Genomic DNA, 20,870 nt, shown 5'->3' with positions numbered 1-20,870 from the left:
TTCAATGTGTCAAAAGTGTGGCATATAAATCAGCTCACCAAGAAAACTGGAAATTGTTTATATCTATTAGCATCTGGAATTCTGCAGATAGACATGTAAGTGTAAACATACATGGCTGATGTGATAGACTGGCTATCAATCAAGGCAATCACTTTAACAGAACAAATAGCTATGTCAAATGAAGGTTGCTGAGGGAAGACTTCAGGAATAAGCTGGGCCTTGACATCCAACAAAAATCAACTGTGTTCCAGTTGGGGGTGTTGACGCTTTCTTACAAATTGCTTGGCCAACTGTTGACATTTTTGCTATCTGGCTCCCTCCGTATGGCTGCCCAGGTGACAAAAACATTAAAAAAAGTTATAGTACACAACTTTTCATAGCAGTCTTTATGCCTGAGAGGAAAATCTGTGCAAAGCAAGATTAGAATATGAAGACCTGTGCCTGTATCTAGTTTCAAAACATGTTTTGTGAAATCATGCAAGCATATCTTTGTGTGCACAGATTTTTAAAATGTTTCAATCTCTTATATACAAAACAATTTATAATGAACCATCTATGGGAAAATGTTCTTGCACAGTTTCAGTTATTAATGACTTGTTGTGGTAAAAAAAAAATTACCAGTCATTTGTAGGATCCAATTTTGTGGTATCATTTAACATTAATCTACAATTACCTGCTCTTATGGTTTGGAAGATTCAAATCTGCTAAGATCTGAAGAAGACGGATAGGTATAAAGGCTACTGAATATCCATCAGTCCCTAGATCACCCAGCATAGATACAGCATTGACGTTTTCTCTCCACAATAATTAGATTAGCGTACCAGTTGTGACAGGATATGCATCAGTCTAGATGCATTTAAACCATGTGCACAGAGAGACTAATTCCATTCACATCTTCCAAAACTTTCAGCATCATCTTTATAAAGATTGACTAAAAAACAATGTGCAGGCTGGCTATACTGACTAGACCGTGACAAAGTTGACAAATAACATCTACAGTAGATTTAATAACACAAAGGGTCGTTTTTTCTTTTATATGGTTAAGAGCTACTAGAATAGAACAAACAACATATTATATGAACACAACTGTTACTAGGTGATAGCACACTGGAACCTAGAAGTAAGAACTTGCATTCTTGTGCTCTACATCGTGTGAGTAATACCTCAGAGATGAAAGAACACTAGGTAAACAAACTTGTCACTCTAAATGCTCAGCCATATTCTACAAGATCGTTCCATGATTTTTTTTTTCTCTTTTTACTTGGGAAATCAGGCCCCCCTAAAAAAAATCTTTCATAAACATACAATTTTGTTCTAATGATTATTGGTATAAGTTTGTAGATTTCTTAACACGACAAAATCTAGAGCAAACTAATCAGATCTGATGTTTTTTTATCTTTTCAACAGAAATGATAAGATATGATGCAACAAATAGGGCGGGTTTTGAACAAAAAAAATAAAATGTAAATTTTTCACAGAAACACGTACATCTTGATTACACATACAATCAGTAACTATTTCAGAATCCCACAGTGTTCCTTTGGGGAGCACTAAATTGGAATTTCAATCTCTTAAACAGCAAAAAAGCTTAATTTGTAAAAGAGCAGTAGCTATATTAAGGCAATTGAAGAGTCGATTTTACGTTGTTTCCAGCAATTAGTGGTGTTTTTTAAATCCCCATAAAGCTCCCTTGAGCAGTGTCCTGAACGCATGCACTCAACTTATTGCCAAACTCATTTGTTTTAATTAATTAGAAAAAGGTTGTTTAAAACAAGTGATGGATGAAAGACTCAGTTTTATCTATTTTGTTTGAATGCCATGTTTTGTGAAGATTACGAAACACTAACATGCAAGTCATGTAGACGCAATTTATTAAATATGAATTTCAGAAGAGTTTGGGTGCGTTTCAGAAAAAAAAGGGAAGTATTGTTGTATAAAAAAAACACCTCATTCATCCACCATCAAACCATGAAAAATGTAGAAGCATGCACAATCCATCATGCATGATTATGTGGGATATCCTACAATACAAGAAGCTTTGATCTTATTTTCCATCATCATTAATGATATTTACCGGTATATAGGGTTCAGAGACACAAAGTGCACAGAGAGAGAGAGAGAGAGAGAGAGAGAGAGAGAGAGAGAGAGAGAGAGTATAACGTACACAAAGTATACAGAGAGGTCCTATTAGTGATAAAACAGTAAAATATTTACCACTACATGGCAATGATCTGATAAAAATTTGAATCAATGCAACTGAATTAAGAGCCTCTTTATTGTTTTCTCATCATAAAATTTTTACAATACAGAAATCTTTAGAAATTAAGTGTTTGATTCTACAAAATTGTGTGCACTCTTTGTGCATGTACAACAGTTGTGTGCATATAGTACAGAAGAGTATGGTACAAAGCATATGTTGTAAATGTGAAATAAATATATAACTATGTGTTTTGTTAATCATTTATATTGACCTGTATTTGTTATCGTCGAGAAAATTCAGATTTAGTGTTTTTGTCTATTTTCAATCTCTATGCAATCTTTTAGTATTATCTTAATAACTTTTGTTATAATCATACATATTGTATTGCATGGTCTTCGTATGAACAGTTTCTAAGGCAAGGCAAGCTACTGACAAACAAGTTGATAAAGCAGGACAATCAACAGTCTTGTTTGAAGTCATCTTTTCGTAAGTTCTATGGTCGATACAATGACCTTGTCAGCAAATACAATCTTCCACTGGGTCGCATGCTGTCTGATGTTTTTCATACTAATTGTTGGACCATAATTAATCACCTAATTGTCTATGAACTTTTTCCGTTTTTCCCCCCCGATTACCACAAAGAGCACACAGCGAGTGTGACTGGTCAGCAGAGGATGCTCACTCCTCCTACGCACCTGATCCTACCTCTGTCTTTTTAGAGGTCTGTGTTGCTCTGCTTTGAATTTGTATTTTGTTTAATGGATTTTTGAGATGGTTGACCATTGTAGATGTTAATTTATTTACCTTTAGTCCCATAGTAATGTATATTTAGTGGGAAACTGCATCAAACATCTGTTTAACTTTTACCGTGAAATCCGGCCCATTGTTTACTTTTGTAATTCTGAGCCTAATCTTGACTTCTTAATTAATTGAAAATTTAATGAATATTGTAAATCTTGAGTATTTGTATAGCATGAACTTATATTTATGTATTGTAAATAAGTATTGTTGGAAATATACTACTATATTTAAGATTATACAGTTATTATTGTACATTTATACATGTGTATTGCTATGACCTAGTTACGTATAGTAAGTATAAATAGACATACGGAGGTCAGTTACTGGGAGAATCAAATTAGCCAATAAATAGAGTCAGGAAGAATTGTATCAGTAGAAAATTGAAGAGAAGTCCTTAGTAACGAATGTTACCAGGTATTTCATAAATTGAAGTGACTAGGTAATATAGCAATTCTAATGTTAAATTATTGATTATTTTGCATTTTGATATTTCATGTTTTAAATAAATAATTTATCTATTTACTGAAAAGAGAACTGAAGATTTTATTTACGAAATTGAATTCATACATTTCAATCTACTCAACAACATAAAGATCAGACTACACATCCATTGTAAGCATGCATTCACTAGATGTATGTACATGCTTAGCATATAGCTCATGTACTCTTTTTTCTTTGAATAAAAACTTTTCCTTCTTTTTCTTCCTTCTGTGATTATACTTTAATGAGAGAGAGAGGGAATATGCTTACTTTAATACTTTTAGGAGAGAGATGAGATACAGATTGCTACATGTACCTCCAACAGCATCATCTTCTGATGTCTGATAAACTTTTATTTAGAGATCTAATAAGGCAATACAAAAATACCATTCCTCCATCACCACAAACAAAAATATGATAGCCAGCTTCGAAAATCTTCGAGAAACACTCATGGCTTGAATAAATCTTCTAGGAAATTTTGCTTAATGGCCATCGATACTTGTGACTTTTGAAACTGTTGCTATCTGTTTCAATTAAACTAATGCCGCTTGGAGATTTTATGGCCGCCCTTATCTCAAAGGGGCAAGGGAGGTGACCATTGGCTTATCTCCCTTGACCACACTTCATCTGACAAGATATGGTGGCCGATCAGTTAGAAGTTAATTTGCCCAACAGGATAGATCAAAGGAAAGGGGGAGGATAATATGGCTACAGCCAGATCCAAGAGAGAACAGTTTTAAGCACTCACAAATTAGATGAGAGAGCAAGCAAAGGGACTCCTGTATAGAAGGGTTTGATAGGGGGAAATTACAGTAATCATTTAAGATCCATGAAATGCTTCATATAAGATTCAGTCTTTTTTATCTAATTTGATGTAATATGGTTGAGGGTTTATATATATTTGATGTGCATGTCGGTACGAATTCAGGCTAATCAAAGACCCTTGGTGCATCTAACATAGACAAAACTCAGCAGAAAAAATTGACAATCATATCAATTAATCTCATTTCCTGTCGATGGGTATTGAGTTGATACAATCTTTGGCCCCTTTGCTTGCAGCTATTAAGGAACTCAGTCTTCTACATGCACAAAGCAATTTTAAGATTGCATATATAATATAAAAGGCAGGTTAGCAGTGGAGGGGAAAAAACATAGGATAAAAAACCGTGCAAAGATTTTGTATCCAAATTTGAAATAAATATATATAAATATGTTTATTTTTAAGCACAAGGATAAGTTGAGAAAACTTTTTTTTCAATATCTGTGTATAACCCTTTCTTTCGACACAAGAGAGAGAAAAAAAAAACTAACTGACATTGAGATAATGAATAACAAAAATGGAACATTTCAAACGGGGGTATTACAATATATTCTGAACTGTTAGCATGATAATGCAAATAGATGCCTTTATCTTGACATTGCGAGACTCAGATAGATAAACTAAAAAAAAAGGGAGTCAAGTGATTTGTGTTCAGTTTCTGAATAAACTCAATGAGGGAAATATAATAATCGCATTATTCCTACCTCAGACATTGTTTCAATCATGAACATAACAAAAAAATGCATATTATCAATGTAGCTTCTATTGTTCATAGTCCCTCAGATTTTCAACACTACTGCATTTTTCATTGAACACCCAGGAAAGAAACTCATAATGTTATATTGATTTGTTTTGCAAAATTTTATTCCAACTATTTCAGCTCATTTTTGAATTAATAAATATGCTGTTATCCTGGTATGGCAATTAAGTACAGAAAAACTGAGAAAGTGACCGTAATGTAATCTGATTGACTGTTTGAAAATGCACAAGAGCTTACTTGATTTTATTAGCTATTTCAGCACTGATTAAAGAAAAAAGCTAGCATTCCAAATTCTTAATCTAAGCTTCATTGCAAACTTAATTACCCAACTCTTTGTATTCTTCTGAAAATATCATCAAATTTTAAATCCAAAGATGTGATGCATATACTCCCAATTCCTTTACCCATTTCTGTAGAACGTTCCCAGAATTCAGAAAAAGCAAAATCATGATCTCCTTTCTGCTTCTTCTCCTTTTTTATTGGGTTATTAACTTCAAAGGCCAACATTCTTTCTTAAGTCAATCAAGACTTATATACAAAAAAAAAATGTTCTGCTTACTAGGCATTTTTAATTAAATTTTAATAATGTCTATAATCAGTTTAATTTGTCAGTTTATGTTGATGAAAATAGTTTTAAATTTTTAAATCCCCTAGCTGAGTATTTTCCCCTTTATTTCTGAAAGAAATCATAAGTCATTTATACTGCAACTAACAAAAGCCAAATCTAGATCAAACTGATTCAAAGCTAAGCATGAATAATTGAAGAGAGATTGATGTATTTATAAGTACCCAGTACATGTAGAGAAATTCAAATGTTCTCTTTGATTGTTCATTAAAGCTTTTAAGATATGACAACCATTTATACAGAATCCCAAGATAACCAAACCATGCTATAACACTTTCCATATGAACAACTAAAAAGAAACATTTTTATTGAAAGAAAACAATCTTTGCAACTTGAATTCCTGCAAATTCTGCAAAAATCAGAGGCATTAATGAGTGTATATATAAACTTAAGTTTTGTAAAAGCAACATTTGCTGGGATGAGCACTTCGATTCCATCCTCAAGGGGACATGTTGTCTCCCTTTTAAATTGTGAGGATCTCGGCACTTTGTACCAATGATCAATTGATTAAGAATCAGTACTCTGTCAATGTCCTGCTTGAAGGGTTTTACCAACATCTGTGAAACTCTTATTGCTGCATTATGATTTGTATCAATATTTTAATGACTAATACTCTCCTGTTTTGGAACAGTCTTGTAAATATATTAGTTCAAAGTACTTGAATGATAAACTAAACTGAAATTATCTTGGGATGAAAAGACAGTATAAGACAGTAAAAGAATGATGGCTGCATTTTTTTAAAATACTGGTACCCATTGTAAAAAAAAAGAAAAGATTTTTAAACCCCAGAACATTAAACGATCAAGTTTGATTGGTTACAGGGGAGGGAAAAAATCCCAACGTGCAAATCATTTGACTAATAGGATTCTAATTGGTTTCTGATTAAGATAATTTTGTTCCAAAATCGATAGGAGAGAGGAAAAAAAATAGACGATTCATATCTGTGGGGAATATTATATAAATAAATAACTATAAATTACTTCCCTAAGAATCAAACTGGTTATTAAGGTTTCGTCTGTATTTGATCCTCATGGTGGCAACTAATTTATCAATTGGATCAACAAAATTCAGTAACCTATAATTTCTTGATAACTTTATGCTGACATAAAAAAAATCATCCTTGATTTTGATCTACCGCTTTAAAAAAAAATGTAAAAATATACCTATAATCAATTAAATTTCTCAGAGAAGACAAATTATTTATTTGCTGATGACCTCAATAGTAATTTGAGTGGGGTGGCTGCAGTTGGGATTGATTCATTTCCTTTGACACAGTTAAAAAGCTAACATAAAGGTTTCAACCTTTTATATAGCATGTAAATATTTTGAAGACTTAGCCTTATACCGGTATTTTCGAATTGCCTTTACACGTAATTCTACTTTTCTATAAAGCATCTTTGTCAATTCCTCTTGTCGATCAACTCCCAGGGTGTCCCAGGATCTTCTTACCTCTATGTCAAGTTTGGCTCAGCCATCACAAGTCCGTTAAAATCTGGTTGATGATGGAGAGACTCTCCTTCTTCTTCATGTGAGAGACACTGATGATTAAGTTAGTTCCAATTTTCTTTCCAAAAACTGCAAAAATACATGTACGAGGGTCAATCAAAAAATACGAAGACAATGTGGCTGTCTATCATACATTTTTCATGAAAGTCATACTTAACAGATTAATCTGCGCACCAACACTTATGTTATTGATATGCGAAGTTTTAGTCCATTTGATGAAACGGTAATTTTGTTACCCCTTTTTAAAAACAACATGTTTTGTCACCACGGCGCAAGGTAACGTTCAAAACATGACGTCAAGATTAAACACGCACAGTTTATAGATATACCCCATCTTTATATCACGCTTAGTCTCTTGTGCCTTTCTCCTTCCAATTTAAAATTGCACTGAACCACTTAGCATCTTATTTGCACACATTTGTTCGAGAATCATGAGTTAGTTCTTTAAAGTATTCATTTTCTAACCGTGTATCTCTTAGTTTACAGTAAGGATAACCCTAAATGTCGGTTGACGTTACTTATTTTTTGACCAAATATTTACAGATATTCGACTCTCTTTCGGACTGTTTTATATTCAAAATACAATTACCACCACCCCCACAAAATTTATTACAGTTAAACACAAACTTGCAAATAATTGTTGACTGAATTTTTGCACCATTGAACATTTTCACAGCTTGTGTCGGCTTTTTACTGGGTTAAATTCATTTTTTTTGTACCTCTCGTTGCGCCGTGACGTCCGGCGACGTCGATGTTTTTAGTCTATTCTAAAGAGGATTATCTGTCTTTAGTTACTAATATCTGTTCGACAAAACAATGCATCCTGTCATTATTTGGAACATAGAATACCAAGACAAAACTTAATCTGAGATTTCAATATAATTTGGTTTTAAGTCAAATTCATAGAGATATTACTTTCAACATTATATGGTTTATTGTTGACATAACACAAATTTTGACCGTGCGCCGTGACCTCATTTTTGCAGGATTAGATTCTAAATAATTCTTAGAAATAAAGGAATTTATTAACTTTTTTCTTGTAAATTGTTTGAAACTATTGCTAAATTATGCCTACCAAATTCAGTAATGATATGACGTTAAGTAACATAGCTATGACAAAAGTCTTCGTATTTTTTGATTGACCCTCGTATATCCTTCAAATATTTTACACTGCAATATCAAAAATAAAATTTACCAGTATCACAAATTCCTTCAACAGAAAAATACTAATTCTAAGGATCAATAATATTAAAATACAAATGTACATGCTGGTATACAGGGTAATGATTAAGTATAAATCAAGGCACCAACGAATGATGAAATCATTGTTTGAAAATGTGAAAGGAATGCATACAGGTATATGAAGACATGTGTCATATAATGTGTTGATGCATGAACCTCGAAATACTGAATATCGATATTATGCGATACATAGAATGCAGCTTCAATATATCACTGCGAAGTATTGAACCTCCCTTTAAAATATTGAGCCTCGGGTTCAATATATTACGGCCATGATATATTAAACCCCCTACAGTTTTCATTGCTATTGGAAAGCCCGGGGATTCAAAATATTATGGCTGCATTATATTGAACACCCTCCCTATTTTAAATTACCTTTGGAGAGGGGGTTCAGATTATGGCTGCGAAATATTGGGGTTCAATATTTCGCAGCCATAATCTGAACCCCCTTCTAATTTTCAATGCTAGAGGGGGTTCAAAATATTATGGCCTCACAATATTGAACCCCGGCCCCTGGTAATTTGGATATCGCAGTCATATTATTTTGAACCCCCTCTCCCATGGGAATTGGAAATAAGAGGGGGGTTCAAAATATCACGACCATAATATTTTAAACCCCCTCTCCAATAGTAATGAAAATTAAAGGGGGTTCAAAATATCGCGGCCATAATATTTTAAATCCCCTCTCGAATGGTAAGTAAAACAAGAGATGTTTGTAGAACACTTATGCACCCCTCCCTTGGAAACAAGTGCGAAGAAAATAAACAGAAACTACAAATAATTGAAATTTTCCTAAGTCCAAGGCACATAACTATGTCAAAAAATGCTCAATTGTACCACTTGACCTAGACATTATTATGATAATTAAAACCTGTATACCAAATTTCATATCAATATGTGCATCCTATGCGACAAAAATGAACGGAAACTGCAAATAACTGAAATTTTTCTACGTCCAAGGGGCATAGCTCAGTCGAAAATTGCTCGATTGTACCCAAAACTAAACTTGACCTAGATATTATTATGATAAACCTGTATAACAAATTTCATTTCAATATGAGCATCCTTTGCAACGAAAATGAATGGAAACTTCAAATAATTGGAATTTTTCTACGTCCAAGGGGCACAACTCTGTTTCAAATTGCTCAATAGTACACAAAATCGAACTTGACCTAGATATTATTATGATAAACCTGTATACTAAATTTCATTTCAATATGTGTATCCTTTGCGAAGAAAATGAACGGAAACTGCTGGTGAACCGACCGACCAACAGACAGCAGCAAAGCAATATGCCCTCCCTTCTTCGAAGGGGGGCATCAAAAGGTAAGGGGTTCAAAAAATCACGGCCATAACATTTTGAACACCCTCTGCTGTAGCAATTGACAAGCAGGTGGGCCCCGGTTTCAATATATTGCGGCTGTAACATATTGAACTCAGGGTTCAGTATTTCACAAGGGGGTTCAATAAATCTGTCACCGAGAGGAAAGGGCACAATAGGATAAGGGGAACTAACTCTTATAGGCCCAACCCAAGAAACGGGATCAGCCTATAGTTATTAGGCTTAAATTGACCTCTAAGTCGAATATGCATAGATCGAGCTATAACTCGAAGGCAGATTTCACAATTTATTGATCAAGTGATTTTAATTCACTATGAAATATCAACAATAATCAAATAGAATAAAGTAAAATAGAACAGGATAAAAATAATTATTTCTTAAAATGCCAAATGAGTCAGTTTTGAATTTAGCTCGATGTTGCTTAGTCTACTGACAGACTGGTGGACAATCAACTAGACAGTCAGTATGAAGACATAAGCAACATGAGGTAGTGGCCAAAAGTGTCTGACTGCCTTGAATAAATCTCTAACTGTATTTATAATCTAAAAGATAATTAATAAAAGTGAGGTACATATATTACTCATGATAATAACTCAAACATAGGTAATCACAGATTACAAAGCTCACCGAGACGAGGCATCAACTTTATGAGGCATCACCTTTAAAACCACCTTTATCATATGATATGAAAATCATAGTTAATGATCTTGGATATTCATGGATACTGTTTTGACACAATATCGTATATCATATGTAAAAAAATTGTATGATAATCCTATGTTCATTTCATACATTATTATAAGATACAATGTTTATCAATACAATAATATAAAATATGATATTGCATCCAATGATACTTACAATATATATCATTTAATACAATATAATACTGTAATAAATATTGATGCAATATGATTTTGTAACATATAATATGACATTGTATCGTGTTATACATTATTGTATTTAATCACATAATACAATATCATAATATCTAATATAAATACAATATAGCATTATTTGATACTATATCATATCACATAATACATCACAATATTGTAACATATGATATTATATTGTATAATATAGTATAATTTTGTATTGTATGATATTGTATCATATTTGATACACAATATTGTATCATATGATACAATATAATTTGATAAAACATTGTTTCATATCATATGATACAATATCATCTGATACAGTACGATATTATATAATACAATATCATTTTATACAATATCATATCATATGATACAATATCATATTATACAATATCATATTATATGATATCTTATAATATCATATAATACAATTTCATGTATTATATAACAATATATTATATAGACCAATATCATATTATACAATATTGTATCATACGATATGCTATAATTATAATATACAATATCATATCATATGATACAATATCATATATTGCAATATAATATGAAACAATATCATTCGATAAAATAATATATTATACAATATCATATTCTACAATATTGTATAATAATATACAATACTATACATAACAATATCATAATACAATATCATATAATAATGTACAAAAAAATTGATACAATATCATATCATATCATATAACTTTTTACAATATAATGTATGATATTACATTGTATCATATAAAACAATAGTGTATCATATCATAGAATACTATATCATAGGAATCATGTTAAATCATTTAACAACAAACACATCTATCAAGCAGGTTTGAGTGAGGTAGGAGAATTTTTAGCATCCTTGATAATGGAGATCAGGCTCTGCATCTGAAGCTACCTCTGCAATTCATTTATATTATAGTTAAATCAATTATGCAAGCTATTATCTATAAAACATGTAACCTGTTCCAAAAAACTAAACCTCATCCAGCATCCGAAACCTATGGCTCAGATTCAGCATTCAAGCCTGTCAGATGCATCAGTATCATGAGATGCATCATCCCTGCAAGTTTGGTGATGTAAGGACCAGTAATAACTAAGATATAATCATCAGAGGGCACCTGCTCTAAAAACTTTAACCAGCTCTTAAAACCTTAACCTCATCCAGCATCCGAAACCTATGGCTCAGATTCAGCATTCATGCCTGTCAGGTGCATCAGTATCGTAAGACGCACCATCCTTGCAAGTTTGGTGAAGTTAGGACCAGAAATAACTAAGATATATTTTTTAGCATCCTTGATAATGGAGATCAGGCTCTGCATCTGAAGCTACCTCTGCCATTCATTTATATTATAGTTAGATCATATATGCAAGTTTGAAATAGTGCTATTACCTACATATATTAAACATGTGACCTGTTCCAAAAAAACTAAACCTCATCCAGCATCCGAAACCTATGGCTCAGATTCAGCATTCAAGCCTGTCAGGTGCATCAGTATCATAAGACACACCATCCATGTAAGTTTGGTAAAGTTAGGACCAGTAATAACTAAGATATGATCATCAGAGGGCACCTGCTCTAAAAACTTTAACCAGCTCTTAAAACCTTAACCTCATCCAGCATCCGAAACCTATGGCTCAGATTCAGCATTCAAGCCTGTCAGGTGCATCAGTATCATAAGACGCACCATCTATGCAAGTTTGGTGAAGTTGGGACCAGTAGTAACTTAGAAATGGCTATCAAAGGGCACCTGCAACAAAAACTTTAACCTGCTCGAAAAACCTAACTTCATCTAGCATCCGAAACCTTCGGCTCAGATTCAGCATTCAAGCCTGTCAGGTGCAAAAGTATCATAAGACACACCATCCATGCAAGTTTGGTGAAGTAAGGACCAGTAGTAAGTAAGATATAATCATCAGAGGGCACCTGCTCCAAAAACTTTAACCAGCTCTAAAAACCTTAACCTCATCCAGCATCCGAAACCTATGGCTCAGATTCAGCATTCAAGCCTGTCAGGTGCATCAGTATCATAAGACACACCATCTATGCAAGTTTGGTGAAGTTTGGACCAGTAGTAACTTAGAAATGGTTATCAAAGGGCACCTGCAACAAAAACTTTAACCTGCTCCAAACACCTTAACCTCCTCCAGCATCTGAAATTCATGGCCCAGATTCAGCATCCAAGTCTCTCAAGTCCATTAGTAGGTCCAGATGCATCATTCATGCAAGTTTGGTGAAGATAGGACAAGTAATAAGTTAGATACAGGACCTGCAACAAAAACTTTAACCAGGTCCGGACGCCGACGCCGACGCCGACGCCGAGGGTATAGCATAAGCTCCCCCCGACTTCGTCTCGGTGAGCTAAAAAGCTTAAACACAACTCAGAACAGTTATATAGATTAATTGGGGATAATTAGCAGAGCAGACTGACCCTAGCTAATTACTTGTCATTTAACATGAGTAAACTCTTTAACATATTTACACAAAATGACACACCATGACATATCACATCAATATCTTTAGCCCAGGTTCAATATATCGCACCTGGGTTCAAAATATTATAAAACACCGGCATCTGGACAAATAGATTTAAGCAAGTTAGATCCATGATTGTTTTTTACAATGTTAATATGTTCCGAAACATAATTGATTTCTTTTATTATCAAATGAAGAAAATACTCTGTGAAATTCATACATTCAGAAATGCAATAAATGCATCTTTCTGCATACTTTTTGAAAATTAATGGAAACATTATTATCTGCTGATTTTAATGTTCACATCAATCGGCCAGAAGTAATCCAAGAATTTAGGGCAAACTGACATACTGAAAGACAGAAAATGCAGAAGCAATTGGTTGAAATACAGTCAAGGATTTAAAAATGATGGTTTTATTCGTTTATGGAATTAATTAATTATCCAGCCCTTTTATTAATACACTGATAAAGAATATGACAAGTTCTGTATTTATGTATATGCTATTATTACAGTGACTTACTAGATATTCTCTTATCTAACTTAAAAGAACCCAACAAAAAGCTGATCGAGATACTGTTTATTGTTAAGAAAAAATACCATTGAAATACTCATATTATTCATATCAGCTGAGAAAATGTGTGTACCGGTAATAGGTTAGTAATACCATTGTGCACACCATCATACTGAATAATGATTCTAAAAGATAGGGTAGGATTCATAATCAGAAACAAGGCTGCTTCTTTTCAATCTTGTCCGCACACATTCGCAATGAAGGAAGACACATGTATACATCTGAAAACATTACTCATACATAAACAATGTAATAGGCGGGTTATTTGCAGAAACTTAATGATAAAAATAGTCTGCTTACAAAATGAAACGCAACTAACTCGGGTTTAAAAAAGATATTGTAAGATCTGAAATCTCAGAGGATTTTGAAATATACATGCATTGGATTACACACAAATAAAAATGTTTTAATCACAATTTCCAGACCCATCAGATCAGTATAAATTTTTTTACTGAAGCTCAAAGTCGATACATCTATACAAAAGGATTAGAACCCCCCATGCCGAGAACGTAATGGGGTAGACAAAAAAACAATACAGAATAGTGTTGCTACAATTCTACAGCAGAGAAATCAGCAATTTCCCCTTCAATCGGCAGAAATAATGAAACTGATTAGACATTAGGTTTTTGATTCACTGTTTTCTCCCAATATCTGAGTTGATTTGCCATCTTTCTGTTCTATTAAAACCCAAACCTGGATGCCTGTATATAAAACTCTCTAGTCTGTTCATCGGATGATTTAGTGCAACATCATCTCGATGAACGATACACCAAAAATATGATTCTATTCCCTGTTCCTAGCCAGATAAAAAAGTTGAATTTATGAAAGATCACACTTATCTGATGTAAAAAATGGGGAGTGATTGATATGAAATTGTATGTTAGCTAGCTTGAGAAATGTAGTTCACAATACTTATGTACCCATCAACACTAGGATATTTTCCGTTGATATCTCAAAATTTCTGAAACGAATATCTCAATAGATCTTGTCATATTTTTTTTATTATAATTAAATTATTTACAAGAAATACAATATAGGCTACCAAGTTTTGAATATTTTTTTTTTCTTCAAGCTCGTGTGAGTAAGTTAGGAATTTGACATTTGATTTCAATTAATTTTACTAAAATAATGCACGATGTTTAAGAGTGTAGCTGTACTTTGATGAGAAGGCCATCAAGATAATTGGTAATAGTACGACATTAAGTAAATCTATAGACAGGTGCCCTATGTTACATACAAGAAATTTATACCGCTGAGACTATTACTGGTAAAGATGCAATCCTTCCTATCGAAAATTTAAATTCATGTGTAATAATGATGTCAATAAGTTATTAAGTGGCTATTTCAGCAGTTTAGTTTCATCTGTTCCTTTGTGGTAAAAAAAGAAGTTTGACTGATTCATAACATATATTTGCATGATATTACTACATCTTATAAAGATTTCATTTGTGCACAAAAATGCAAGTAAGAAGTTTATCAAAGGTTTTCGCAATATGCCAATTATCAGATTCTTGCTGTAGAAAAAATATTTCAATAATGAATGATGACATAGAAATGGAAACAGTAACTGAAAATGACAAGCCTTTCATTTTTCTAAATTCTTTGATGCTTTTATCAGCTAATAGCAGGCATGAAGGCGGACATTTTTTCAAAATGTGCTTCGCATTTCAGTAAGTGCGTTATCTTCATGAAAAAGGGACCTTGCATGAGCTGTAATTACCAAATTAATGCTTAATTGAATTAGCTGCCTCTCAGATCAAATTAATAGGCAGAATTGTAGAAATTACACGTGAGGTAATCCAATATATACATAAAAGACTTTTAAGACTTGGTCAGTTTAGAAAAATTCATTTTTGATGTTAATATTGTGTATCAAAGAAAAGCATTTCTTTAGATGAAGGTATCAATTTCATTTATACTGGTACATCCATTTCACAGAGCATTAAATAATAACTTTGGAAAGGGAAGTAACTCTGAGAGAGAGAGAGAGAGAGAGAGAGAGAGAGAGAGAGAGAGAGGCCATGTAAATGTTGTATTTTGGAATTGGATAATTTTCTAATAACATGCATGAGGTGACAAATAGCCTACCGGTATATTAGTTCTCTCCATTAAGATTACTCTGTCCCAAGTTTTTGCTTATGAATAATTTTTTTTGAAAATCATTTATAAATAAATTCCCAATTACAAGTACTACATTCATCCACTGGAATACGAAAAGTCCAGTTTTTCTGTTTTGAAAAGCTCCTCCATTGCCTCAGATTTAAAAAAATAGCCCAAAATAGAAAGTCTAGAAGGATTTCACATTGCAAACATGTAAGTAGCACAGATGTTAACGTATAAAAAATGTGCAAGATGTCCCAATTAAGTACTCCCAAATCTATCTAACTCTCGGTACTTTTCTGAGTACTCTGAGTAGTGTGTGCTGCTTGTTAAAAGATAAAAGAAATCAGAGTAGAGTAAAATTTCAAAAGAATGAAAAGGGAATAGTAATATTATTACATTTTAGTGAAGATAAAGATTAGAAAAATAGTATTTACAATTAAAAGACATAAAAGCACTTTTACATATTGAAGGCCTGAGGTGGTTCAATTTGCCCACTTTAAGTTTGAAATGATCAACATCTGGAAGTGAGACAACACTGCCTGGCAGTCTGTTCCATTGGACTATGGGTAGCAAGAGGGAAGAAAGAATATTTGTAAACATTTTTTGTGGTTTGGATCTGCCGAAAGGTAAAGGAGTGAATTGAGCAAGTAATCCTACCAGGCGGGACAGTTGAACTGAGGGAATGGCTACCAAGCCATGGATGATCTTGTACAGAAGTCGAAGTCTGGCATTGGCCCTCCTTAACTGTGGGCTTCTCCGACCTAGGGTATGTAGCATACTTGTTACACTTGATGTCCTGCTATAGTCAGACATCACCAACCTCGCTCCTCTGCGCTCAATTTGGTTAATATGTGTGGCCAAGTGAGGGTCCCAAACGCTGGCAGCATACTCAAGCTGTGGGCGTACCACGGCCTTGTATGCTGCTGACCGAAGCCCCTGGTTCTTGGTTGGGATATTTCTACGTAGGAAGACAAGGGTGCTGTTGGCTTTATTTGTAACCCGGCTGATGTGTGTTCTCCAAGTTAGGTCATCCGATATATCAAGACCCAGATACCGAGCTGATGAGGTATTTTCTAACACCTGTCCGTTTAGTATATATTTAGTACGGATGAGGTTTCTAAATGTTGTTACATGGATAACCTGGTACTTACTTGGGTATCCCGTAGTCAGGTAATCAGCAAACAATTTTTGTAAATATCAAATAATCAAATAAGGACAAGATGCTAACATTTTTTTATTATAAATCTCCATTTACTAAGAAATTTTGATTTAATTGTTCCTGTGAATTTCTCTGGGCAAAGACAGATAATGTGTCAATGAAGAAATATTGAAATTTTTCCCTTTTATCAGTTTTAATAGTACTTTATTGACAGGTGTGTTTAATTTCATAAAAAATCATTAAAAAATTACAAAAACAGTAACTTGGGACAGATTTTAATAACTTAGTTTGGTGAAACAGTTCTACTGTAGGTAAAACTATGCAAATTAAATTATTCAATTGTTTATACCAGTTAAATTAGCATATTCCGAGTGACTTTCGAATGGAGAAGATGTGAACATTTCCCATTAAAAATCTCTATAAGAAATCTGTTCTTGTTCCAGTGAATTTTTCTGAGCGAAAAATGATAATGGGTCAATGAAGATCTCTTATAGATATTTTCCCTTTCATCAATTTCAATTGAACTTCTTTCACGGATTGTAAGTGTACTTTTATTAAAAATCGTCCAAACATGCTACATAAATACCTTGGGATAGACTATAGGAAGGTTATATAAAATATAGACTACATGTAATATGAAACTTTCCAACTCTACAGCCACTAGACTGTAGACAAATATGAACAGGTTAATATATGGTATGAATTTTGACTTTGGATTTTCAAGCGTATAATTTGCAATATTCTAAATTTCAATTTTTCTTAATAAACCAAAGAAAAGGAATGATATTCACAAAAATTGTCTGCCGATTTCCTGCCTACGGGATAATCGGATAAATCAAAATATGCAGGTGAGTTTATCCAAAATTAAGTCCGACTTTGTGCACACGAATTTTTACTTAGGGTTGTACAGAGTAACGGACCAAGCCATTCTGTGTTTCCATCGTTTGCATTTATATACAAAAAAAACAATAAAGATACAAAAAATATGTACATCTCACCTGTATTAGTATCCTGACGAATTCAATACCTGTGTGCATCCTACATTGGAATGCCGATCCCGATCTAGTTTGAAGTGAAAAAACAAAATTGCGCGCTTATGGTAGAGATTTAAACCGTAATTTAATAAACCAAAGGACTAGGGCCACTATATCTTAAAAATATCAGGGGTTTCAAAAAAGAGAGAGACCCATAGGCCATATCACTCACCTGAGTAACTATATAACCACGACTATATTTATACATGTATATATATCGAAAATGATATCAAATCAATTGGACCGAACGGTTGCTGTCTTTGTAAAATAAAAATGTAAGTATTTACTTACCTAAACACTTAATGAACAATGTAGCAAGCAAATATATCATTAGTCACACATTTTATCCACACGTTTCTCAAAAGGTGATTTTTCTTAAATACATTTCGATGTTACATGTCTTAGCCGTTGCAAAGCACAGTCTTAATACTACTTTTGTACTTGTAGTCTGCTGGCATATTTTCCTCCCAAAATTTAAGTTGTACAAAAAATTTTTTAAGTATAAAATTTGGTCCCCAAATCGTGACCCCCAATCCCGGCCCTATCTAAGTTTTAATCTGGTATGATTACTTGATCAATCTTCATACAACCTTACTTATCAATTAGACAAATTTGACCCTCCAATTTCAAAGTTGCAATGTTTGAAACAACCTCTTTTCCCTCTCAAACTAAAGTGAGCCGTATTGTGTATAAAGTAAAACTTTAAAATTCTTCCTGCTAGCTAGTTACCCCCATTTAAACTTTTAAAATGTAGTCTATATTTCAATAAAAAAAATAAAATGTACCAAAACCAACATGGATACTGGTATGAATTGCTCTTAACAATTTGCTTTCATATCATTTTACGAATAAATCATAGCCTCCATTTCCATTGTAGATTACGACTCGCCCCTTCCCCACTCCAATGTTGACTTTCGTTACTCCTAAGGAATATAGTATTGACAGGCTTATTTTTTTTTTACTTGCTCTGCATTCGTGTTGGTTTTACAAATAATCTCCACCTACTTCAGAATAATTTTTACGATATATTTCAGCGTAAAATTGCCACCACCCCTTTTGTGCCCCTCTTTGACCAACAAGAGGCCCATGGACCACATCGCTCACCTGAGCAACAATAGACATAATAAAATCAACTTACTGAGTCTATATGATTTTGACAAGTTTGAATCAACACTATTAAAATGAGGTTGCTTTCACTAAAATTGAGGTTTTCTAGGCGAATGATGTTTAAATATTTTTCTCTATGTAAATTCTTAAGTAAAAATTTGACAACCCATTGTGGCCCCGTCCTACTCCAGGGGATCATGATTTGAATAAACTTGAATCTACCCTACCTGAGGATGCTTCCACACAAGATACATACAGCTTTTCTGGCTGATTTATTTCTGAGAAAAAGATTTTTAAAGATTTACTCTATATATTCCTATGCAAAAGTTACACTCCCATTGAGGCCCCACCTTACCATCAGGGATCATGATTTGAACAAACTTGAATTTACTATACCTGAGGTCACAGGTTTCAGCTTTTCTGACCAAATGGTTTTTGAGAAGATTTTTGAAAAATGCCAACAAATTTTCAATAAATTTTAATTATCTCCCCTTGAAAGAGGGCATTTTAACAAAATTGAAACCTCTAAACTAAATGATACCTTGTACCAAGGTTGGTTGAAATTGACCTGGTAGTTCTGGAGAAGTCAAAAAAATGTAACAAGATATCTGTGAGCCAATGCTCACTAGTGATACCCCCGCTCTGATGTGAATATGCAAAATAAGCAAAGTCGACATTTAACAGAAAGCTGGCATCCGATTGGTACAGAAATATATCCAACAATATGGCATGCCTAAACAAATAGTGTGTTAAAATTTCAAGCATCTGCGATAAACAGCTGCTGAGAAATCTTTGACGAAAATTTGTTTGAAAATTTTGGCTAAAATAAACAAAGTACTCATTTAACAGGAAGATGACGTCCGATTGGTACAAAAATATATCCCACAATATGGCATGCCTTAACAAACACTGTGTAAAAATTTCAAGCATCTCCGATAAATAGCTGCTGAGAAATCTTTGACGAAAATTTGTTTGAAAATTTTGGCAAAAAATAAACAAAGTCATTATTTAACAGGGTGTTGACGTCTGATAGATACAAAAATATATCCCACGATATGGCATGCCAAAACAAATAGTGTGTTAAAATTTCAAGCATCTGCGAAAACTAGCTGCTGAGAAATCTTTGACGAAAATTTGTTTGAAAATTTTGGCTAAAAATAAACGAAGTCGTCATTTAACAGGAATTTGACGTTTGATTGGTACAAAAATACATCCCACGATATAGCATGCCTATACAAATACTGTGTAAAAATTTCAAGCATCTGCGATAAACAGTTGCTGAGAAATCTTTGACGAAAATTTGTTTGAAAATTTTGGTTAAAAAATAAGCAAAGTCGTCATTTAACAGGAAGTTGACGTCCGATTGGTACAAAAATATATCCCACAATATGGCATGCCTAAACAAATAGTGTATTAAAATTTCAAGCATCTGCAATAAATAGCTGCTGAGAATTCTTTGACGGAAATTTGTTTGAAAATTTTGGCAAAAAATAAACGAAGTCGTCATTTAACAGGAAGTTGACGTTTGATTGGTACAAAAATACATCCCACGATATAGTATGCCTATACAAATACTGTGTAAAAATTTCAAGCATCTGCGATAAACAGTTGCTGAGAAATCTTTGACGAAAATTTGTTTGAAAATTTTGGTTAAAAAATAAGCAAAGTCGTCATTTAACAGGAAGTTGACGTCCGATTGGTACAAAAATATATCCCACGATATGGCATGCCTTAACAAACACTGTGT

At 33.3% G+C, this 20,870-nt stretch overlaps 1 protein-coding gene across 3 annotated transcripts in view; it reads right to left on the bottom strand.

Annotated features, from left to right (window-relative positions):
* Positions 1-18,092, bottom strand: part of LOC105331810 (alpha-mannosidase 2) — a 50,381-nt gene extending 32,289 nt beyond the window's left edge. For all 3 annotated transcript variants that reach the window (XM_034470509.2, XM_034470507.2, XM_034470510.2), the window contains exons 1-2: positions 17,981-18,092; positions 7,136-7,261 (exon numbers count right to left, since the gene is read on the bottom strand). The gene's annotated coding sequence lies outside the window, so the exon portion shown is untranslated. The remainder of the gene's footprint in view (positions 1-7,135; positions 7,262-17,980) is intronic.
* Positions 18,093-20,870: the final 2,778 nt, after the last annotated feature.

The sequence above is a fragment of the Magallana gigas genome, chromosome 6 (genome assembly GCF_963853765.1).
Source record: "Magallana gigas chromosome 6, xbMagGiga1.1, whole genome shotgun sequence".
Taxonomy (NCBI): domain Eukaryota; kingdom Metazoa; phylum Mollusca; class Bivalvia; order Ostreida; family Ostreidae; genus Magallana; species Magallana gigas.
Note: the sequence above shows the minus strand (reverse complement) of the source record. Positions and strands in the feature narration are given on the sequence as shown.